Source organism: Gorilla gorilla, chromosome 18 (genome assembly GCF_029281585.2).
Source record: "Gorilla gorilla gorilla isolate KB3781 chromosome 18, NHGRI_mGorGor1-v2.1_pri, whole genome shotgun sequence".
Lineage (NCBI taxonomy): Eukaryota > Metazoa > Chordata > Mammalia > Primates > Hominidae > Gorilla > Gorilla gorilla.
Window position 1 is genome coordinate 74,648,881 of NC_073242.2, and position 20,311 is coordinate 74,669,191.

Consider the following 20,311-nt stretch of genomic DNA (forward strand, 5'->3'; position numbering starts at 1 on the left):
TGGCTGATGTCAAAAGTTTGTTTTAACTTGTTCAGGAGAGTAGTCATGTAAATAGTCTTAATTTACCCATATATTTTTTGATGAATCTATATTATCTTTGTGTGAGAAAAACACGCTTATAATTTGAAGGTAATTTTCTGAAAAGTTTATAACTCTGTATCTCTTTTATGTATCACTTTACAATATTTTAATTGTAATAAAGCACAACAAAATTTACCAGTCTATACCTTTGTAACTGCATAATTTAGTAGTGTTACATATATCCACATTGTTATGCAACAGGCTTCTAGAGCTTTTCCATTGCAAAACTAAAACTCAATAGCCATAAACATCAACCGACCATTTTACCCTCTCCTGAGCCTTTGACATTCTACTTTCTGTTTCTGTGAGTTGGACTACTTAAGATATATCATACGAGGAATCATACACTCACTGTCACTTTGTTTCCTGGCACATTTCACTTAACATTATGTCCTAAAGGTTTACTGTCATTGCAGTGTGTGATTTATTTATTTATTTATTTAATTTATTTTTTTTTTTTTGAGACAGTCTCACTCTGTCGCCCAGGCTGGAGTGCAGTTGTGCAATCTCTGGTTACCTACCGCAAGCTCCACCTCCTGGGTTCACATCATTCTCCTGCCTCAGCCTCCTGAGTAGCTGGGACCACAGGCACCTGCCACCACACCTGGCTAATTTTTTGTATTTTTAGTAGGGATGGGGTTTCACCGTGTTAGCCAGGATGGTCTCAATCTCCTGACCTCGTGATCTGCCCACCTCGGCCTCCCAAAGTGCTAGAATTACAGGCATGGGCCACCACACCCAGCCCAAGATTTTCTTTTTAAATCATATTATATGTATATATCATATTTTATTTTATTTTATTTATCTGTCAAGGGACATTCAAGTAGCTTCTACCTTTTGGATTTTTAGAATAAATCTCTTATAAACATGGGTGTGCAAATGTTTCTTTCAGGTCCTGCTTTGCACATTTATATAGATATCCAGAAATGGGATTGCCAGATCATGTGGCTGTCGGTTCGGGACTGAACGAAGGAGGATGAATGCAGAAATGAAGACAAAAACAAAAAGATTTGTTGTAAAGAAGGGGTCAGGGGGCTCCTTGCTTCTAGGGAACAAGGGCCCTGAGCTTATACAGCCCTTCACATGTATTAGGTAGAATCAACAGGGAGGAAGAGGTAACAGTTTTAGTCAGCTGCTTGATTTATCACAGGCTCAAATAATTGCTTTCTTTATACAACAGGGTCCAGATGTTCCTATAGATAACTACAAGGAACACTGTGCCTGGTGCATGACTGTCCTCAGCATTCCTTCTGGTGGCAGATGCAGCTGTCAGCTTGCCAATATCCTGTATTCATGAGAACAGTTTGCTGTTTGCTCACATAGCCTCCAGTGGTATACTGAGTTGGTCACGACCCTCATTCTTTCAGCCTCCAACATCTCCCGCCTTCTGCTTTTGATTTAATTGAATAAAGGTAATTGCAGGCTGTGCAGCTCTCAATTGCTGGTTGGTGTTCCAGTTGATTTTACAGACTATGAACAAAAAACAGAAACATAGTAACATTATTCCAATAATTATGAAAAAGATATTGAGGTGCTGTTAGAATTTTACTTTGTAAATCATTAATATCAAAAGTAACATTGGATGTAACAGCTCCCTGTAAATGGGCCTTTACAAGGTTCCATGGATACTCACTTTGATTATATTCCTAATTGGTTACACAAATATGAGTATGGTTAAAATGACAACGCAATTGCTGCTGCAACTGCAAGCTTTCTACTTGTTCTTCTAGCCACAGAACAGTAGTCTTTAACATTGCCACTTCTGTTTGTATCTCAGTGTTAGTTTTATTTTGAAACATCCATGCCTGGTCAGCTGTATGCATCCAATTTTCTGCATATTGAGCTGTTTGAGTGGAGCTGTCCATTGCTACTGAGGACACCACAACAGAGGGTATTAATGTAATTAAGGAGACTATAGTAAAAATTATCATGCCTAAGGCTCTATGAGTGCCATGAGTAAGCTGAGTAAGAAGTTTTACAAAATGTAAAGTGGGGGTGGCTTCCCAAGGCTCAGACAGATTTACAGGAATCCATAATCCAGGAATGCGACCTAGAATTATTAGGGTGGATATGCTGTGTGTTTGTATTGTGCTATGATTAAGGCAATGACAGAGTTGACAGGAATCACAATTCAACTGGGCATTGTTTACCTGGAGTTGGTCCTTTTTTGCTGCTAGAAAAACATAGCGATTAAAAACACAAATTTCAAACATTTTTTACAAAGGTAACATTAAACTGTATTGAGCACTATTACTATTATTGGATAGTGTCCCAACCCAAATGCTGCCATTCATATATGGGAGTGCTGCCTTCCACATAGACTCCTGAATTGGACCTCTCTTTCCTTGATAATGCCATTGAGGCAAAGGTGGGCTAAAGCCCGTTCCATGCCAAGCAAGTTGCATGGCAGATTGGGATTGAATCCCAGTGTGTTGAAGTGAAGAGATGTTAAAGTTTCGCCACCAGTGCCAGTGAAGTTTATGCCATGTGGTCTGATTCTCATCTCTCCCATCTTAATGACCACAGGGACCCCAGTCAATAATGTCTCCCATTAACATGGACTATTGTCTAGCTAAGGGGCCAAGACAGTGGGCCCAAGGAGGGGGGTGAGAATTATCAAAGGGAGCCCATTCTGTATAATCAGTACAATTTGGGTGATGGGGCCAGGAGTGATTAGTAACTACACAAGTAATATTAATAAAGCTAAGGTCTAATAGGTACATAATTTTTTTATGGTAACTCAACCATGCTTGGGATCAAACTGCAAGGCAACTGCAGTTGAGCAACGTATCCTGGGTGACACATAAAGGAAGTCCCTCCAATGGAGTGGTATAATTGATACCATTGTTCTGAGAGTCTAATTGCTCTGTGTCAGGGGGAGTTAGAGGTCCTGGTACTGATGCTCCTTGATCATGATATATCTCAGGAGGAGTGCTGCTTCAGAGTATGATCACACTACCGGTGGGTTAGGAAAATATGCCCAATATGTTTTTGCTTCTGCACAGAAAAATCATACTGCACAGGATATTACAGCTAGCATGGCCATAAACATGGAGTCAGGGGTTTTTGCCTGACCCTGGCACTACACCAGTTTCTCAGCTTCTGGTGTGGTTTTCTTGACCTGACCCCATGTTATGAGGGTTGACGTCAGTGTGACTCTGGTCGGTCTTCATTCCATCTTCACATTCAGATTCAACTGGCTCATGGCTCATACTGGAGGAGCTGGGCCTGTAGTTGGGATCCATGTATCCCTCCAGTCTCCCATTCCATGGTCGCACACAACTTGAGGGCACTCACACGGTTTATCCATCTCCTGTAAAAACACAAGCATACCCTCATCCCCACGTCAGTAAATCCACCAGGCCTTTCCATTGTCCTTCTTCTGGGGATTTCCATAGTACCTTTGGGTAAACTTTCCTCTTTCCCTCTAACATTTGCCAATGTTGTTTGGCCAGAGTCTTACTATCCATATCAAAAGTAAAAAATTAAAAGTAAATAAGGATAAATGTAATTTTCTTTGAGGTGGTAGCTTGTTTCCTATTCCCCCTTTTTGTTTTTACAACATACACTGTAGTGTTTGATGTGCCCACTCTATAATGCCTTGTCCTCGAGAATTGTAAGAAATTCCTGTGTTATGAGTGATTGCCCATAACTGTAAAAAATTTTGAAAAGCATGACTAACACAAGCAGGTCCATTGTCAGTTTTTAATTGTTTAGGGACCCCCATATGGGCAAATGATGACAAACAATGTTGTTGGACATGGCCAGCTGTTTCCTGTTTGGCATGTGACATGTAGCATATGGGAGTGTCTATAGTCACACAAACACAGCTGAGTTTCCCAAAGGCTGCTATATGTGTAACATCCATCTGCCAGATTTCATTTGGTGCCAAGCCTCGTGGGTTACATCCTTCCACAAGTGCAACACCAGGAACATGCTGGCAAGTGGGGCAGGTTTGCACAATAGCTGCAGCCTGTCCATGAGGCAGATGAAACATACGAGTAAGGGCAGAGGTGTTTTGATGCAGTAATGCATGAGAAGCTTGGGCTTGTTGAAATACAGAACCAATTAGTTTATCTGCTTTATCATTACCTAGAGATAGTGGTCCAGGAAGTTGCGTGTGAGAGTGAATATGAGAAATATGAAAAGGAGTAGCATGAGAGTGAACAGCTTGTTGAAGTCTTAGAAACAAGTTAAGCAGCTCTGGTTCTAGGGTGCTCTTAATAGTGGCAGTTTCAGCACGACTGGCTACATTTGCAACATAGGCTGAATCACAAACAACGTTATTAGGAGATGAAGTGGTGAGCTGTAAAACCTGAATAACTATCATTAATTCTGAGCATTGAGCTGAAGCTCCAGAGGTCTTTATTGTCTAAATATGTTATGTCCATAAATAGCTGCGTGTCCTTTGGAAGAACCATCAGTAAAATAGGTCTGTTCACCTGGAATAGGCTTGTGATGAGTGATTACAGGGAGAATAAAAGGGTGAACTTTATACAATTGCAAAATTTTGTCTGATGGATAATGGTTATCTATTATTCCTATGAAATCTGCAAGAGCAATTTGCCATGCAGTCAACATTTCACATGCTGCAGTGTGTTGTTGGGAATCCAAGGGAACAATAATTTTGTCTGGATCATATCCCATAAGCATTTTTGATCTATGCCTACCTATTGTTATAAGTTGAGTAATTAAAGAAAGATAAACTTGCAAAGATTTCACTGTCTGATTGGATTTAAAAAAAGCCATTCTAATACTACTACAGATTTGACTATGAATTGGCCTAAAAGTCTTGTTGCTGAATGGGGGGTAGGAAGAATAAACAGAAGCAAAGCCTTTTGTGGCTGTAGCCAGGAGGCATGTCGTTGCCAAAACATCAGCTCTACAAGTTGTAACTTAGCTTTTGCCTCCTTAGTAAGTTGCTGAGGAGAGTCTAATGAAGAATCTCCTTGAAGGGTCTGATAAAGGTGTTTGAGTTGATAAGCAGGAATACCTAGCATTGGGCACAGCCAGTTAATGTCCCCTAATAATTTTTGGAAATCATTCAAAGTTTGTAATCTGTCCCTATGGAGGACTACTTTCTGAGGCCAAACACTTCTTTCAGTAACAATAGTGCCTAAGTACTGGTATCAGGAGGTTGTTTGCACCTTTTCTGGAGCTATTTTGAGATTCCATTTAGTCAAAGCTCATTTTATTTATCTGAATAACTGATATAAAATTTGATCTGTAGGAGGGGCAGAAAGAATATCATCCATATAATGAGTGACGTAGGCTGTGGGAAACATATTCAGAGGCACCTTTAATGCCTATCCTACAACATGCTGATATAATGCTGTTAAGTATGCCTTGGGGTAAGACTTTCCATTGATAATGAGAGACAGGCTCTTTTTGATTAACAGAAAGCACATAAAAGGCAAATCGATGCTTATCCTGCTCATGTAACAGTAAAAAAATAAATAAATAAATAAAAAATCTTTAAGATATATTACTTTGAGAGGCCAGCCTCCTGGAAAGGCTGCCGGGGATGGCAGACCTTGCTGTAATGCACCCATTGGTTTAATGTGTGCATTAATAGCTCTCAAATCATGTAGCAGTCGTCATTTTCCTGACTTTTTAGGAATTACAAATACTGATGAATTCCAGGGGCTAACTGACTCTTCAATATGTCCTGCATCCATTTGCTCTTTTACTAGCTGATGGAATTGTGTTAGTTTCTCCTGTGATAGGGGCCACTGATCCACCCATACAGGTTTTTTAGTCAGCCACTCCAGCGGTAAAACAGTAGATGGGGGAGAAATATCAGTGACTCCCATCAGAAATTCTGATGACCTAGCCCTTTTCTATCTGTTTGCCCAGCTATTGATATAGGATCAGTGTTTCCCTGTAGGGACTTTTCTAAGCCTTTTCTGCCTGACATCCCATTTTCTTTAACATTTTGAACCCTGGATTGTCAATAGTTTCATTTGCAAGTCTTATATCCCATGCTGTAAGTAAATCTTGGCCCCATAGGTTAACAGTTACATTTGCAAAATAAATTTTAAAAGTATATGACTGTCCATCTGGTTTGAGACAGGGTAAAATTTCAGCACTCTGTTGAACACTTTGAGCTGTTCCTATTCCCACTAGCGATGTAGGAGTTAATTGCAGGGGCCAGGATGGGGGCCAATTGTTTTTAGATATTACTGACATGTCAGCTCCCATGTCCATAAGCTCATAGAAATTTTTTTCCTTTAATTTGCACTGTACAGGTGGGTCTATTAGATGCTATGGGTTGTGATAAATAAATTTTCCTCCTAGCTGTACTCCCAAATCCTTGATTCTCTCATTTCTCCTTATGTGGAGAAAGAAACAACTCACAGGGAATAAGCAGTAGTTGAGTTACATATTCTCCCGGTTCAAAAACCAACAAATCTTGTGATATTACCACTACTTGAATTTCTCCTTCATAATCACAGTCAACAACTCCTGGGACTACAGTAATGCCCTGTAAGTTGAGATGGATTTTACCCAAAATTAATCCCATATATCCTGTTGGCAAAGGTCTCCAAATACCAGTGGGAATTTTAGTGGGTTTGTTTCCTCCAACTAATGTAACCCATTATCTGACAGGGAGATCTATTCCTGTGCTTCTGGGTGTTCCTGGGGAAAGGGAATCAATGTTCCTCCATAGACTCCTCCCTGAAATGGGGTTGTGGCCTGGACAGGAAATGCCCTCATTGTTTGAGGGGACCGGGTCCAGGCTCCCTTCTTGGTTCCCGACAGAGGGGTGCCATTCTGATGAAATTTTGAACTGCATTGATTAGTCCAGTGATTTCCTTTATTGCAACAAGGGCAAATTTCTGGAATTTTTTCTGCTGAAGGGTGGGTATTGCATTATAAGATCCCTTTTGCCCAAGGTCTGATGGCATTCCTTTTTGAAATGTCCGATTTTTCCACAATTATAACATTTTCGCATTTTAGGGTTTGACCCTTAGCCCTTTTTAGATTTGTTAACTACTAAATTAGCCATTGCTTGAGCTAACATTGTAGAGCAATGAAGCTCAGTTCTCACATCTTGACAAGTTTTGAGAAAATGTCCTAAGTTTTTAGTACATCTCACAGGAGCCAGTGCACATTTATAATCCGTGTTTGCATTCTTAAAAGCTAAAGTTAAGGTTAGCATTTCTGCAGCAGTGGTATGAGGAATCCGATGCCTCACTGCCTCTTGTAATCATGCAAGAAAATGTGCATAGTGCTCCTTTGACCCTTGCATGCCATGTAAAAAGGATTGTATTGGGACCCCTTCCTCTGGAATTGTGGCCCAGGTGCATTTAGCAGCCAGTGCATGCTGCTTATAAGCAGCGACTGGGAGTGTCATTTGATATTCCAGGTCTGAATAAGGGCCATTACCCAACAGCATATCCTCTGTAATGTCCCTGTGTCTGGCAGCACAATTCTGTCTAGCCTGGTGTGCATACAGTTCTTGCCAATTTAAATTCCATTTCAGATATGCACTAGCAGACAAACAAGTGTGAGCCAAATGCTTTACATCAAAGGATGGAAGACACATAGTTCAAAATACAGATTCTAACAATCCTAAAGTAAATGGGCTCTGTACTCCATTATTCACTACACTAGCTTTTAATTCCTTCAACAACTTAAACTCTAGTGAGGCATGTTCATGAATAAACTGCTGTGGATTATTTGGATCAGGCCTTACAGAAATAGTGAAAGTGCAATGTCCTAAGGGCTCTCCAGCTATGGTAGCAGAGCATAGAATTCTTTGCATTGGGGTCTCTATTTCTGTTACTGAAGGAGATGGTACAGGTGTTTCTGCTACTGGAAGGGGTGGTAGAGGCCAATTTTCATCCTCCCTCTCCTGTTTATTATTTTCTTTGGGTGTTGTGGGTGGGACAAAAGATTCTTTCAAAATTTGAGATTCAGAACATGGCTCCTGTGGTTTGGCAGAATAAGAATGAGATAATGGCAGGAGGACAGTACGGACTAAACTCCAAACAGAAAAAAAAGGAAGGATAAACTTTAAGACCTTTTTGATGAGCCCATTTTAATCCTTCCCCTACTCGGTTCCAATTTTCCACATCAAGAGCGCCTGTCTGCGGAAACGAGGGGTTATGCGTGATAACCTCCTGCAGCAGCTTAGTCAGTGTTTGAGAACTAACCTGAGCACCAGATTGTTTAAGTAAAACTTTAAGCAACTGCACGTAATGCTGCTCCTCAATAGACAAACTCTGCCCCCACGTTACCCTGATTCAGAAACTTCCCACTCCCAGTACCTCTTTAGGACACTGACCTTATATCCTCCGCAGGCAGACTCATCCCAGGGTTTCTCATTCATCTGGTCAGTTTCACTTTTTCTGCTCCAGCAGACCTTCTTTGTTCAAGTCCCTGTTCAGGTGCCACTTGTGGCTGTCAGTTCAGGACTGAAGAAGAAGGACAAACGCAGAAATGAAGACAAAGACAAAAAGATCTGTTTTAAAGAAGGGGTCAGGGGGCTCCTTGCTTCTAGGGAACAACGGCCCTGAGCTTATACAGCCCTTTGTATTCATTAGGTAGAATCAACAGGGAGGAAGAGGTAATGGTTAGTCAGCTGCCTGATTTATCACAGGCTCACATAATTGGTTTCTTTATACAACAGGCTCCAGATGTTCCTATAGATAACCACAAGAAACAGTGTGCCTGGGGCATGACTGCCCTCAGCATTCCTTCTGGTTGCAGATGCAGTTGTCAGCTTGCCAACATCCTGCATTCATGAGAACAGTTTGCTGTTTGCTCATATAGCCTCCAGTGGTATAATGAGTTGGTCACAACACTCATTCTTTTGACCTCCAACAAGATAGTACAATAATTCCATTTTTAATATCTGAGGAACCTCTGTACTATTTTTCATAATGGCTGCATTATTATTTTTCCACCACTCAGTGCCCAAGTATATCAATTTATCTACATCCTTGAAAATATTTGTTATTTTCTCTCGTTTGATAGTGGCCATCCTAATGAGTGTGAAGTAATATCTCATTGGGATTTTGCTTTTCATTTCTCTAAAGATTCGTGAATTTGACCATCCTTTCAAATTCCTCTTGGCCATTTGTATATCTCTTTTGTAGAAACATCTGTTGAGAGTTTTGCCCATTTTTAAATAGGGTTGTTCAGGTTTTTTTGTTGAGTTTTAAAGTTGTTTATACATTCTGGTTATTAACTTCTATCAAATATATCATTTGTAATTTTTTTCTCATTTCTTACGTGGCATTAAATGTTTCCTTTATGTCCAGAAAGCTTACTACATTTGAGGTAGTCCCATTTTTCTGCTTTTTTTCTTGTTACTTCTGCTTTTAATGTCATATTTTAAAAAATTACCAAGACAAATGTCATGATTTTTACCTCATATTTTAAGAGTTTTATAGCTATCTTACTTACATTTGTTTAATTTATTTAAGATATTTTTGTATATGGTTCAAGTCAGAAGTCTAATTTCATTTTCTTCCATTTTGATGTTCACTTTTAGAACACTATTTGTTAAAGGGTCTGTTATTTCCCTGTTGTTTGGTAATGGCAACTTGTTTGAAGATTATCTGATGATATTCATGACGGTCTATATCTGGGTTCTCTATTCTGTTCCATCATCTATTTGTCTTTCTGGTTGTATTTCTATAGCTTTGTAATCTGTTTGGAAATCAGGAAGTGTGACACCTCTAACTTCGTTCTCCAAAGCTACTTTGGCTACTCATTGTCCCTTGATATTCCGTAAGAATTTTACGACTTAAAATAATATTTCTAAAAAAATCGTAACATTGGGATTTTGATAGAAAATACTTTGAATTTGTGTTTCACTGTGAGTAGTATTGACATCTTAATAATATTAAATTTTTTGAGCCTTGAACAAGAGGTCAAGAGTCTGCTGTTTTAAGTCTCACATATTTTTTAATTTGCCAGTTTCCTTTTGCTTGTGATTTGTAGATGAGGTCTTATTATGTTGCCCAGGCTGGTCTCCAACTTTTGGCCTCAAGCTATTCTCCATCATCAGCCTCCTGTTGTATTTCAATTACATGGATGAGCCACTGCACCTGGCCTCTTTATTGTTTTTCTGACATTTTTATGATTTGAAGGTAATTTTTGAAAAAGGTTATAAATATGTATCTCTTTAGAAAGTTTTTCACTTTTAATGTACTCAAAACACATAAAATTTACCATCTTAAATATATTAAGTACATAGTTAAATATTAAATATATTCACATTGTTATGCAACATATCACTAAAATGATTTTATGTTGTAAAACTAAAATTCAATACCTATGAAACAACAACTACCCTTTTATTTCCACCCCTAAGGCTCTGACTGATACTATTCTACTTTCTGTTTCTAAGAGTTTAACTACATTAGATATTTTATTTAACTGGAGTCAAACAGTGTCCTTTTGTGACTGGTTTATTTCATTTACATAATGTCCTCAAGATTTATTCTTAGTGTAAAAATAATCAGATCTCCTGCTTTTAAAAAGCTGAATAATATTCCATTATTTGTATCTTCCAAATTGCCTTTATCCACTCATTCACTGAGGGACATTTGGGTTCCTTCCACCTATCAGCTGTTGTGAATAATGCTGCAATGAATATGGATATAAAAATAACTCCTCATTTGGCCATATATATGACAGTTTATTCCTGTGATCTATTCTGCTCCATTGGTCTGTCTCTCTGCCTTTATGTCAGTACCAAATAGTTTGGTTACTGTAGTTTTGTAATACATTAGGAAGTCAAGGAGTGTCATAGCTCCAATATTATGTTTTTAGAAAGTTGTTTGGCTCTTGATACTCACTTTAGATTCCATATAAGTTTTAGAATTTTTTTTGTATTTCTGCAAATGAAATGACAGTTAAAATTTGACAGCGATCACATTGAATCTGTAGATAATTTTGGGTAGTGTGAACATCTTCACAATATTGTCTTCCGACCCTTGAACGAGAGCATGCTGAAGAGTGGGTTGTTTAATTTCCACATATTTGTAGATTTTCCAGTATTTTTTCTGCTATTGATTTCTCATTGTATTCCCTTTTAATCAAAAATGATAGTTTGTAATATTTTAATCTCTTTTGGGACAGAGTTTTGCTATGTTACTCAGGCTGGAGCACAGTGGCTCAATTATGGCTAACCACAGCCTTGATCTCCCAGGCTCAAGCAATCCTCCCACCTCAGCCTCCTGAGTGGCTGGACACACAGGCACATGCAATCATGCCCAGTTAATTTTTTAATTTTATATTTTGTAAAGACAGGGTCTCCTTATGTTGCCCAGGCTGGCCATGAACTCCTAAACTCACTCAATCCTCCCAACTCAGCCTCCCAAAATGCTGGAATGATAGACATGAGCCACCATCCCTGGCCCATATTTTACCATTTTAAAATTTAGCAAAACTTCTTTTGTGTCCTAGTAGGTCATCAACCCAGGAGAATGTTTCATGACCTATTGAAAAAATTGTATATTCTGATATTGCTGTGTGGAGTGTTTGTTTCTTTTGTTTTTTCACTTCTATTCACTGTGACTAGTGTTTTCTATATGCCTGTTAGGTTTAGAGTTTGCAGTGTTATTCAAATTCTCTGTTCTCAAGTTAACTTTCTGTCTGGCTTTATTATTCATTACTGATAGTGGGTAGTGGGGTAATTATGTCTCTTACTATTTTTGCATAGCCATTTCCTTCTTCATTTGCGTCAATGTTAACTTTATACATTTGGGAACCCTGATGTGAAGTGTGCACATATTTATTATTAACACAGCTTCCCCAGTGAATTGACAGTTTTATCATTATACAACACCTTTCTTTGTCTGTTGTTTCAGTTCTGACTTAATGTGTATTTTGCATAATTATGACCCACGTTGCTGTCATTTGATTGCAGTTTTCCTAGAAGGTATTTTTCATACTGGCACTTTTAGCCTATCTGTGTGCTTAGATGTAAATTGAGTTTCTTATAGACAACAGAAAATAAATCTTGTTTTTTTAAAATCTCTTTAGCCAATTTACATATTTCCAGTGTATATTTCACTCCATGTATATATTCATTTTAATTCTGAAAAGAATGGAATATTTCCTTTTTGTTAATAGTTCTATTTGTTTCTTGTAGGTATTTTCTCCTCTTTTCTGCTCTTATTGCCTTCCTTTGTATATAATTGATTTTTATAGTGACACGTTTCTATTTCTATTTTAATTTGCCAAAGCCAAATTGCAAGATAAAAGGTTTGCCTTTAATCTAGTCTCTTGACATCTAAATTCTGGAGGTTAAGGCTATGGACAGATCTAAAAACATGAGGTTTCCCCCTTCTGGGTCCCCATTTTTTGGCTTCTGTCTGATTTCTGGAAGAGTGATGAGTCCACACCAAGCAGCAGCGGACAGCAGTGGTCTACCTGTGGACACTTGTTTCCTGTAGGTCCCTCCTCTCAGTGCACCACCTCTCTTACCCTTGAAACAGGAGTGATATTGGCAGAGAAGAGACATTCACTCCTATCTGGCAGAAAAGGAAAATTCAGGCCCTTTACCTCCCGAAGGTCAGAAAAGTCAAGAGCCCTCAGAGATACACCTGCAATGTGGCAGCCACTGGCCACAACAGGCTACTGAGCACCTGAATTGTACACAGTATGTACTGAGATATGCTAGGGAAAAAGATCAGAAAGTATTTTAGAGATTTAGTTACATATATATCTATATCTATATCTATATCTATATATGTAATGATTTCATTCTCATTATATGTTAAAATATTTTGGATATATTGGGCTAAGTTATTAAAATCAATTTCACTCATATTTCTTTTTCTTTACGCTGCTATTAGAAAACTTTGACACACGTGGCTCACATTTTATTTCTACTGCACATTGCTGCAATAGAAGATTGCCAGTTTTCAAAGCTCAGGCTGCCTGAAATTCAAGAGGAGAGAAAGATTGTAAAATCTAAAATTTAAAAATAATTGTCATTGGTCAGGCACGGTGGCTCACGCCTGTTATCCCAGCACTTTGGGAGGCTGAGGTGGGTGATCACTTGAGCTCAGGAGTTTAAAACCAGCCTGGCCAACATGGCGAAACAATGTCTGTACTAAAAATACAAAAATTAGCTTGGCAAGATGGTGGGCGCCTGTATCCCAGCTACTTGGGAGGCTGAGGCAGAAGAATCGCTTAAACCTAGGGGGCACAGGTTGCCGTGAGCCAAGATCACACCACTGTACTTGAGCCTGGGTGACAGAGTGATACTCTTTCTCCAAAAAATATAAATGTACACAAAAATAATTGTCATTATGTTTTCATTTTGAATAATACACACACATCCACACCCTCACCCCTCCCCTTTGTGTGTGCAACACACACACAAAGTGGGGGAAAGAGAGAGAGGATCTTGTTCTGTCACCCAGGCTGCAGTGCAGTGGCCTGATCTCAGCTCACAGCAACCTCTACCTCCCAGGATCAAGTGTCCCTCCCACCTCTGCCTCCCAAGTAGGTAGGACCACAGACATGTATGACCATGCCATGCTATTTTTTTTTCATTTTTTAAGAAAAGGTGGGATGGGGGGCACCCACATCAAATAAATGATCCTTTTAAAGTGCTTTTGAATTTCATTTGCAACTATGTTGTGGATGATTTTGCATCTATGTTCATCAGGGATATTGGTGTGTAATTTTTTTTTCTTGTAATGTCTATCTCTGGTTTTTGTATCAGGGTAATGCTGGCTTCATGAAACAAGTTTGGAAGTATTCCTGTTTCTTCAATTTTTTTTCAAAGATTTGGTTCTTTTTAAATGTTTGGTAAAATTCAGGGGTAAAGTCATCAGATCTAAACTCTTTACTCATTACTGATCTATTCATGTTTTCTATTTCTTTATGGCTCAGTCTTGGTAGGTGGTACATGTCTAGAAATTTATTCATGTCTTCTCCCTTACACAATTTGTTTGGATATCATTGTAAATAGGAGTCTATGTACACAGCAATCTTATGACCTTTTGTATGTCTGTTTTGCCAGTTGTAATATCTTCCATTTAATTCTAATTTTATTTATTTGAGCATTTATTTCTTAGTCTAGCTAAAGATAGGAAGATTTTATGTTTTCAAAAAAAAACAAGTTCTTACATTTTTTCTACATTTTCTGTTTTTTTTTTCTAGTGTTCATTGTATTTATTTCTGCTCTGTTTTTTTAATTAATTTCATCATCTGCTAACTTTGGGATAAGTTCTCCCTCTTCTAGTTTCTTGAGTTATATCATTATTTGTTTATTTGCAATCTGTCTTCTCTTTGGAAGAAGGTGTTTACTGCCTCTCCATCTCACTGGGATTAGCACCCATATTCATTATGGTACTTTTTTTTTTTTTGAGTCCATCAAACTTCTGATCCTAAGATTGCACCATTGGCATACTGGTAAGCAGCAGTGATAAAAGCTCACATGATGAGTAGGGGTTTTACAGTGAGAGAATTACCCCAAATGTTTTGGGAGGGACTAATATTAAATTCTCTTTCTCCTTTTTATGACTCATCAGTGCCTAAGCCATAAGGCACAAGGAATGCACACCTCATCATGAGATTGCACGTGACAGCAGCAAAGGAAGCAGCAGCTCAGAAAAGACAAGGCCACTGTTCTTGCTTGCATGACAGTAGCACTTCTTAGAGCAACTGAATGACAAGCATAATTCTCTCCAAAGTAAAAGTCCCTTTTGTTTTTGCAGTTTTACAGAAGACCATCCCTGGGTCTGTCCTGAGAGTGTGCAATAATAAACAATGTTCAGATGACTACCCAGGCATTTAGTAATAGTAAGCAGACCAGATGAAGCGACCACAGGGATACGGCCGGACTCCTGGTAATCAGGACTGAAGTGCTGACTGATTAAGGTGCTGTGTTTTCACTGCCTTGACACGCAAGTGTCTTGCAAACTGCCTGCCAAACACAGGCTAAACATGATGACACGTCACGCGGGAGAAGAGTCCATTGAACATTTATGTCTAGCTAATGTGTGCTTTAGTGTGGGCAGGGAAGGCAACTCATGATAAAGGCCACAAATTGTTATTTAGACCAAAGCAAAAGCCCACCACAAACTGATGGCTCTGACAGAGGTGACTTTTAATGTATCATGAAACCAGTAGGCCAAAAGCAGTTAAAGTTGAGCAGATGTCCTCCGTCATGGGTGATTAATCCAGTTAGTGTTGTGAATTGTTTGATTAGCCTCCCCTTTACCTCATTGGTGAGGGAGAAATTACCACCCTAATGCTACTGGAATAGTCAAAACCATGGCACCAATCATTGGACAGATGAGATTGACAGCAGTTATTCATTACATATAATCATGGAAGGAGAAAGCTATGTAAGGTATACAGACCCACACAGCCATTGCACCTGGGAGCAGAGAGAACAAACAGGAGGTGTCGGGGAAGGCTTTGTAGTATCAAGAGGGTGAGATGCTCCTGGTTCCCACAGGAGGTGTTATTGGTTGGCCTGGATAATTCTGTGACCTTGGGGGAAACTGAAACACATTATACTACCAACTGCTAAGACTACAATAACATACCATAACAGTGTAATGCTGTAATGTACTATATAATACTAATGACAGTATGTTCTCACTTTTTTGATAGATTCTGGGAAACTGTGACTTTAAGTAAAACAATATACTATATAATAAAACCAATTTTACCATTGGCTAATTGATATAAACAAAAGTTAATTTTCCATGGCATACAGTATTTTGTTTTACTTAAAGTCAGTTTCTAAGGACCTATCAATGACGTTAAGTGAGCACTTACTGAACATGTATTTTAGTGATGTGCAATATAAAGTAGCTATATAAAATATACTATATAAAATATACTATCCATATACAAAACTACATGTGCTACACATTACAGTCTTGAACCACATAAAAATGTTATAGAAATTGACAGACCATATATATGAGGGTGTTTTGTTGTGAGTAGGTATATGTAAACCTGCCTTTAAAAGCCAAGGGAGTTGAAAGGTTGAAGAATGAGGCTGACAAATCAAGTTTCTCAGAAAGGAACATTTAAGATGGACTTATGAATAGAAGCTATGTCTCAGATGGCTGAAGATTGTGGATCCTCCCACTGTTAACCCCTAAACCCAGACACTTAACACAGGAAAGGAATGTGAAGGACAATTGAAATCACCATATAAATTTGCCTAAGGGTAGGATTTACACTAAGTAACTGTTCACAATAACAACAAGATTGTTTTAAGGGTAGGGCTTACAGAACAGTAGGTTTCAGTATATGACATAGGTACTTGAAACCCCCCAAAAAAACATTAGAGGAAATACCTGTGTCATAATTTTAGGGTTTTTTTTTAGTAACTTAAAATCTGGTTATATTAAATTAAGTAATCTTGTTTCTCACTAAAAATTAACATTGCTAAGCATTAAAATGATAGTTTTAAGACAGCTTTTACCCCAGCACCAGTGATAATAGGGCCCCAGGTCCCACCCCTTCGGGTCCTGAATGACAGAAGATGTGAACCAACTCATAGCCACATGACGACAGGGTAAAAAGTTCCAAGCTGCAGCCCTTTTCAGGCAAGACTTCCTCCTTATGCTGAAGCCCAGACCTCACCGTGGACATTTGAATTTATCCTTGTATATAAGGTTACTTTTATTTACAAATTATATATATATATGGCCAGGCATAGTGGATCTCACCTTTAATCCCAGCACTTTCGTAGGCTGAGAGGAGAGGAGCTCTTGAATCCAGGAGTTTGAGACTAGCCTGGGCAACACAGTTGGATGTTATGATCAAGTTGGATTTATTCCTGGGATGCAATAATATTTTAATATGTGGAAATCAATAAATGCTATACACCTTATTTACACAACAAAAAGATTAAAAATCATGACTTTTTATGCATGCCTAAAATTATTTTGACAAAATTTAAAATCCATTCCTAACAAAATTTATAGAAAATTAGGTATAGAAAGAATATACCTCAAAATAAAGAGATGCGTTCTTTATTAGCTATAGGACAAGCCCATAGCTAACATTGTCAATGGTGAAATGTTGAAATCTTTTCTAAGATTTATTTTAAGATAAAGATGCCCACTCTCACTACTTCCTTACACACAGTATTTGAAATCCTGCTCAGAATATAAGACAAGAGAAGAAAAAAAGTGGGGCATTTAAGAAAGAACAAGGTCTTATATTCATGGAGATTAACGCGCAGGTTTTTACAGATTTAACAGCATGAAAGCTGGTACCACCCAGGAATCAAAGGAACTCTCCCTGAGGACACAGGACTTTAGGGCGTCAATTATTAAGAGGCTACGTGAAAGCAGAAATGCTCCTGAATGTTTCCATTGTCTAGATATAAAGTTTCAACAGATGAGCACAGTAAGTAAAGGCACATCCCTGACTACTGTAGGTGATGATCTTTTCACACAAAGCAGAGATATGAAACCTGACAGGTTTCAAAGACCCCCCAAGTGCTCCATACCTTGAAATTCATCTCCACAAAGCTGGAGCACCATCTGTTCCTGAGGGATCAGGTCATCATCTGTGTCTTTGAGACATTGGCCAGTCAGGCTTCAGTGGATATGAGGTCAATAATTTCAAGTGTAAAATGCCTAAACTATCATAATCTTTAGGCAGATATTTGGGGGCCTGCACACTTAAATGGGTTGGTGAAATGTCAAACCAGACACATGGCTGGAAAGTGGGATTTTCTCTTCTGCTCTTAGCAGTACCTTGGTAGCCCAGTGATTACCCTCCCTCATTCCTCCACGTCCACGTCCGCGAAAAAGGCACTGGTGAGGGTGACATTTTCACGAAGCCATAGCCCACGATCACCTCTTGCAAAGCTCTGAACTTGTGCATTCCCAGGCCAGGCGGTGGGTGTCTTTCAAAGGCGGCTGAGCTTGTGCTTTGCTTGGAGAGAGCGGAGAGCAACAGCACAGTGGACACCGTTTGGGACCTCAGCCCAGTTTCCAAAGCCACTTAGGAAAGCAGGTGGCTCCAGGGGCTGGGGCAGGGGTGATGCTGTGGAAAGAGCCTGGGTGAGGGTGGGAGAGAAAATCGACCTGAGTAGCAGAGAGCCGCGTGAGTGAGGACCACACACTCCTAATTTCGGCAAAGACGGGGCGCACTTCGCAAAAACACACCCTCCTCACTGGCCAGCCCACGCCTGCCCTTCAAGTTCCTCTCCTGACAATCCCCTTGGCAAGGGTTTGGCACGGAAACAATGGCCAGCAAAGCTTGGTAAATGAAGCCGCCTACACCGCCCTGCCCCTCCCTGCACGGCCGCGCTCCGCCTCCGCTCCTATCTCAATTTGAATTGTCCTCCTGCAGCCCCACCACCCACAGTGGGGAACCGGTGAAGAGACTACAACTCCTGGATGCACCGGGAGGCGGGTGTCGCCCCGCATCCCCCCGCCCTGGGCTAGGCTTACAGCGCAGCCCGGAGCAGGCTGGCATCCTAGACCCTCTGCCCTGCCAACAACAGAACAACAGCCGGGGAGTGGACCTGACCCCGGAACTCCCGAAATTTCCTGAAGACGGTTCCGCTCCCTGCCTCGCCCTTCCAGGCAGCCCAGCAGTTTCGCCCTGCGGAGGGAAGCCTTTCTATTCTCAAATCTCTCGTGCTGGGGAGACAGTGGAGCTAGGGCGGCTAGTTTCCCCTTGTAATTGTGACACCTTGTCTCCTCGAGCTGCAGGCTAATGCTTGTCGTGTTCCTAGTTTGATTTCTCGCAGATCAACAAAGGACCGGTGGCCTCTTTCGGCCTCCGCGGGAGGGTTGCCAGGGTAACGCTCTTCCGCCAGACTTTGGGCGCGCCCCGCCCCTTTTCTCACACTGCCTCCTCCTCAGCCCCACCCTCTCTCGCTCCTCCCTTTCTAGTTCCCTTTCAGACATGCGCAGTGCGGCCGTCCCTAGTGGCGGGTTAACGGCCGCGGACCTGGCAGTTCTCAGGCTTCTCCAAGGGAGAAGCCCCCTTGCCAGGGTCTCGATTTCCCGCCAACCAACAAAGGTTCATTTGCCTCTTATGGCCTGCGCGGGAGGGTTGCCATGGTAATACTTCTCCGCCGGATGTTGGGCGCACCCCGCCCCTTTTCTTGCCCCCCTCCCCCTCCACCCCGCCCCTTCTTGCTCCTCCCTCTTGTCACGCCCTTTCAGACATGCGTAGTGCAGCCCCTCCCTAGCGGTGGGGTAAAGGTCCTGCCCTTTTACACATGCGGAGTGCACTCGTTCCTAGGGGTGGGGCTAACGGGCCTACCCTTTCAGACATGCTCAGTGCAGCCTGTCCTTAGGCGTAGGGTAATGGCGGGCGACCTGGCAGTTCTTGGGCTCCTTGGGATCCCCTCGAGAAGCCCCCTTGTTAGTGTCTGAAACCGTCAGTTCACTGCCAGTAATGAAAACATCGTGTCCTTAGTCACCTGCCATTAGCCTTTTCGAAACCATTTTGTCTGTTCCCTAAGCTGTCACAAATCCTCTGCATCCCAGGAGTGCCGCTTGGTCCTCGGGCTCGCAGCGTGGCCCACACCTGGGTCGGGCCTCTCACGGGGACGCTCCCGCCACTGTGATAAAGAGGAGAAAACGTCACAGGGGAAGGGCCTGACCCTGCTGCATCCAGTAAGGAAACAGCCACAGGGAAGGGACCCCGTAAGCCACTTTGGGAGCCACATCCACCACTTCTCTGACCCCACGCAGGCTGCTTCCCAGGCCTCATGGTACTAGTGTGGACCTCCTGGCCGTGATTAACGCAGGTCAGCAGGACCAGAGCGCCCCTTGGTCCCTCCCAACCTATGAGGGTATTTTCTGTGGTGAGGTCAGCGATAGTGTCTGCGTTTCTGCCCTGAATAAGGCTCCCTTGGAAAATCTTTTAATATCTCTTTATAAATACCTCCTTTGGATCACTTTTAATAGTTTGCTGATAGAACTAAACAGTGATCATTCTCTTAATTCATGTTTCCATTAAGTTTTTTAGATTAAGTACTGCACGACTACTCGCTTCTGAAACTGTCATAGAAACTGCCTCAGCTCCCTGCAGGTGGACACACAAGAGCAGAATCTCCGTGGGACATCTCTTTGGAGCATCAAGATTACTACAGTATTTGGAAGACACAAATTTAAATAATTTCTAAGGTAAAGAATGGAACATTTACGACAAGGCTGGAAAGTCATCTGCCTTTAATAACTCATCTGTGCCTCACATGTCAGACTTTCTCCAAGAAAAAAACTAAGGAGAACTTATTTCCATTCTTATAAGTAGT

The 20,311-nt window shown here is 40.7% G+C and overlaps 1 long non-coding RNA gene across 5 annotated transcripts; it reads right to left on the reverse strand.

The window, feature by feature from the left end:
* Window positions 1-1,090: 1,090 nt before the first annotated feature.
* LOC109023593 (uncharacterized) lies at window positions 1,091-19,116 on the reverse strand. 5 transcript variants are annotated; one of them, XR_008672834.1, is made up of 7 exons: window positions 18,736-18,865; window positions 17,893-18,081; window positions 17,540-17,605; window positions 16,752-16,861; window positions 8,372-8,501; window positions 3,208-3,394; window positions 1,091-1,551 (listed from the first exon to the last, which is right to left on the reverse strand). It is a non-coding gene; the product is annotated as an uncharacterized lncRNA (long non-coding RNA). The 5 variants fall into 5 exon arrangements; XR_008672835.1 differs by lacking the exon at window positions 18,736-18,865 and adding an exon at window positions 18,571-18,701 and having other exon boundaries at window positions 17,540-17,599; window positions 17,893-18,094; XR_008672836.1 differs by lacking the exon at window positions 18,736-18,865 and adding an exon at window positions 18,997-19,116 and having other exon boundaries at window positions 17,540-18,094.
* Window positions 19,117-20,311: the final 1,195 nt, after the last annotated feature.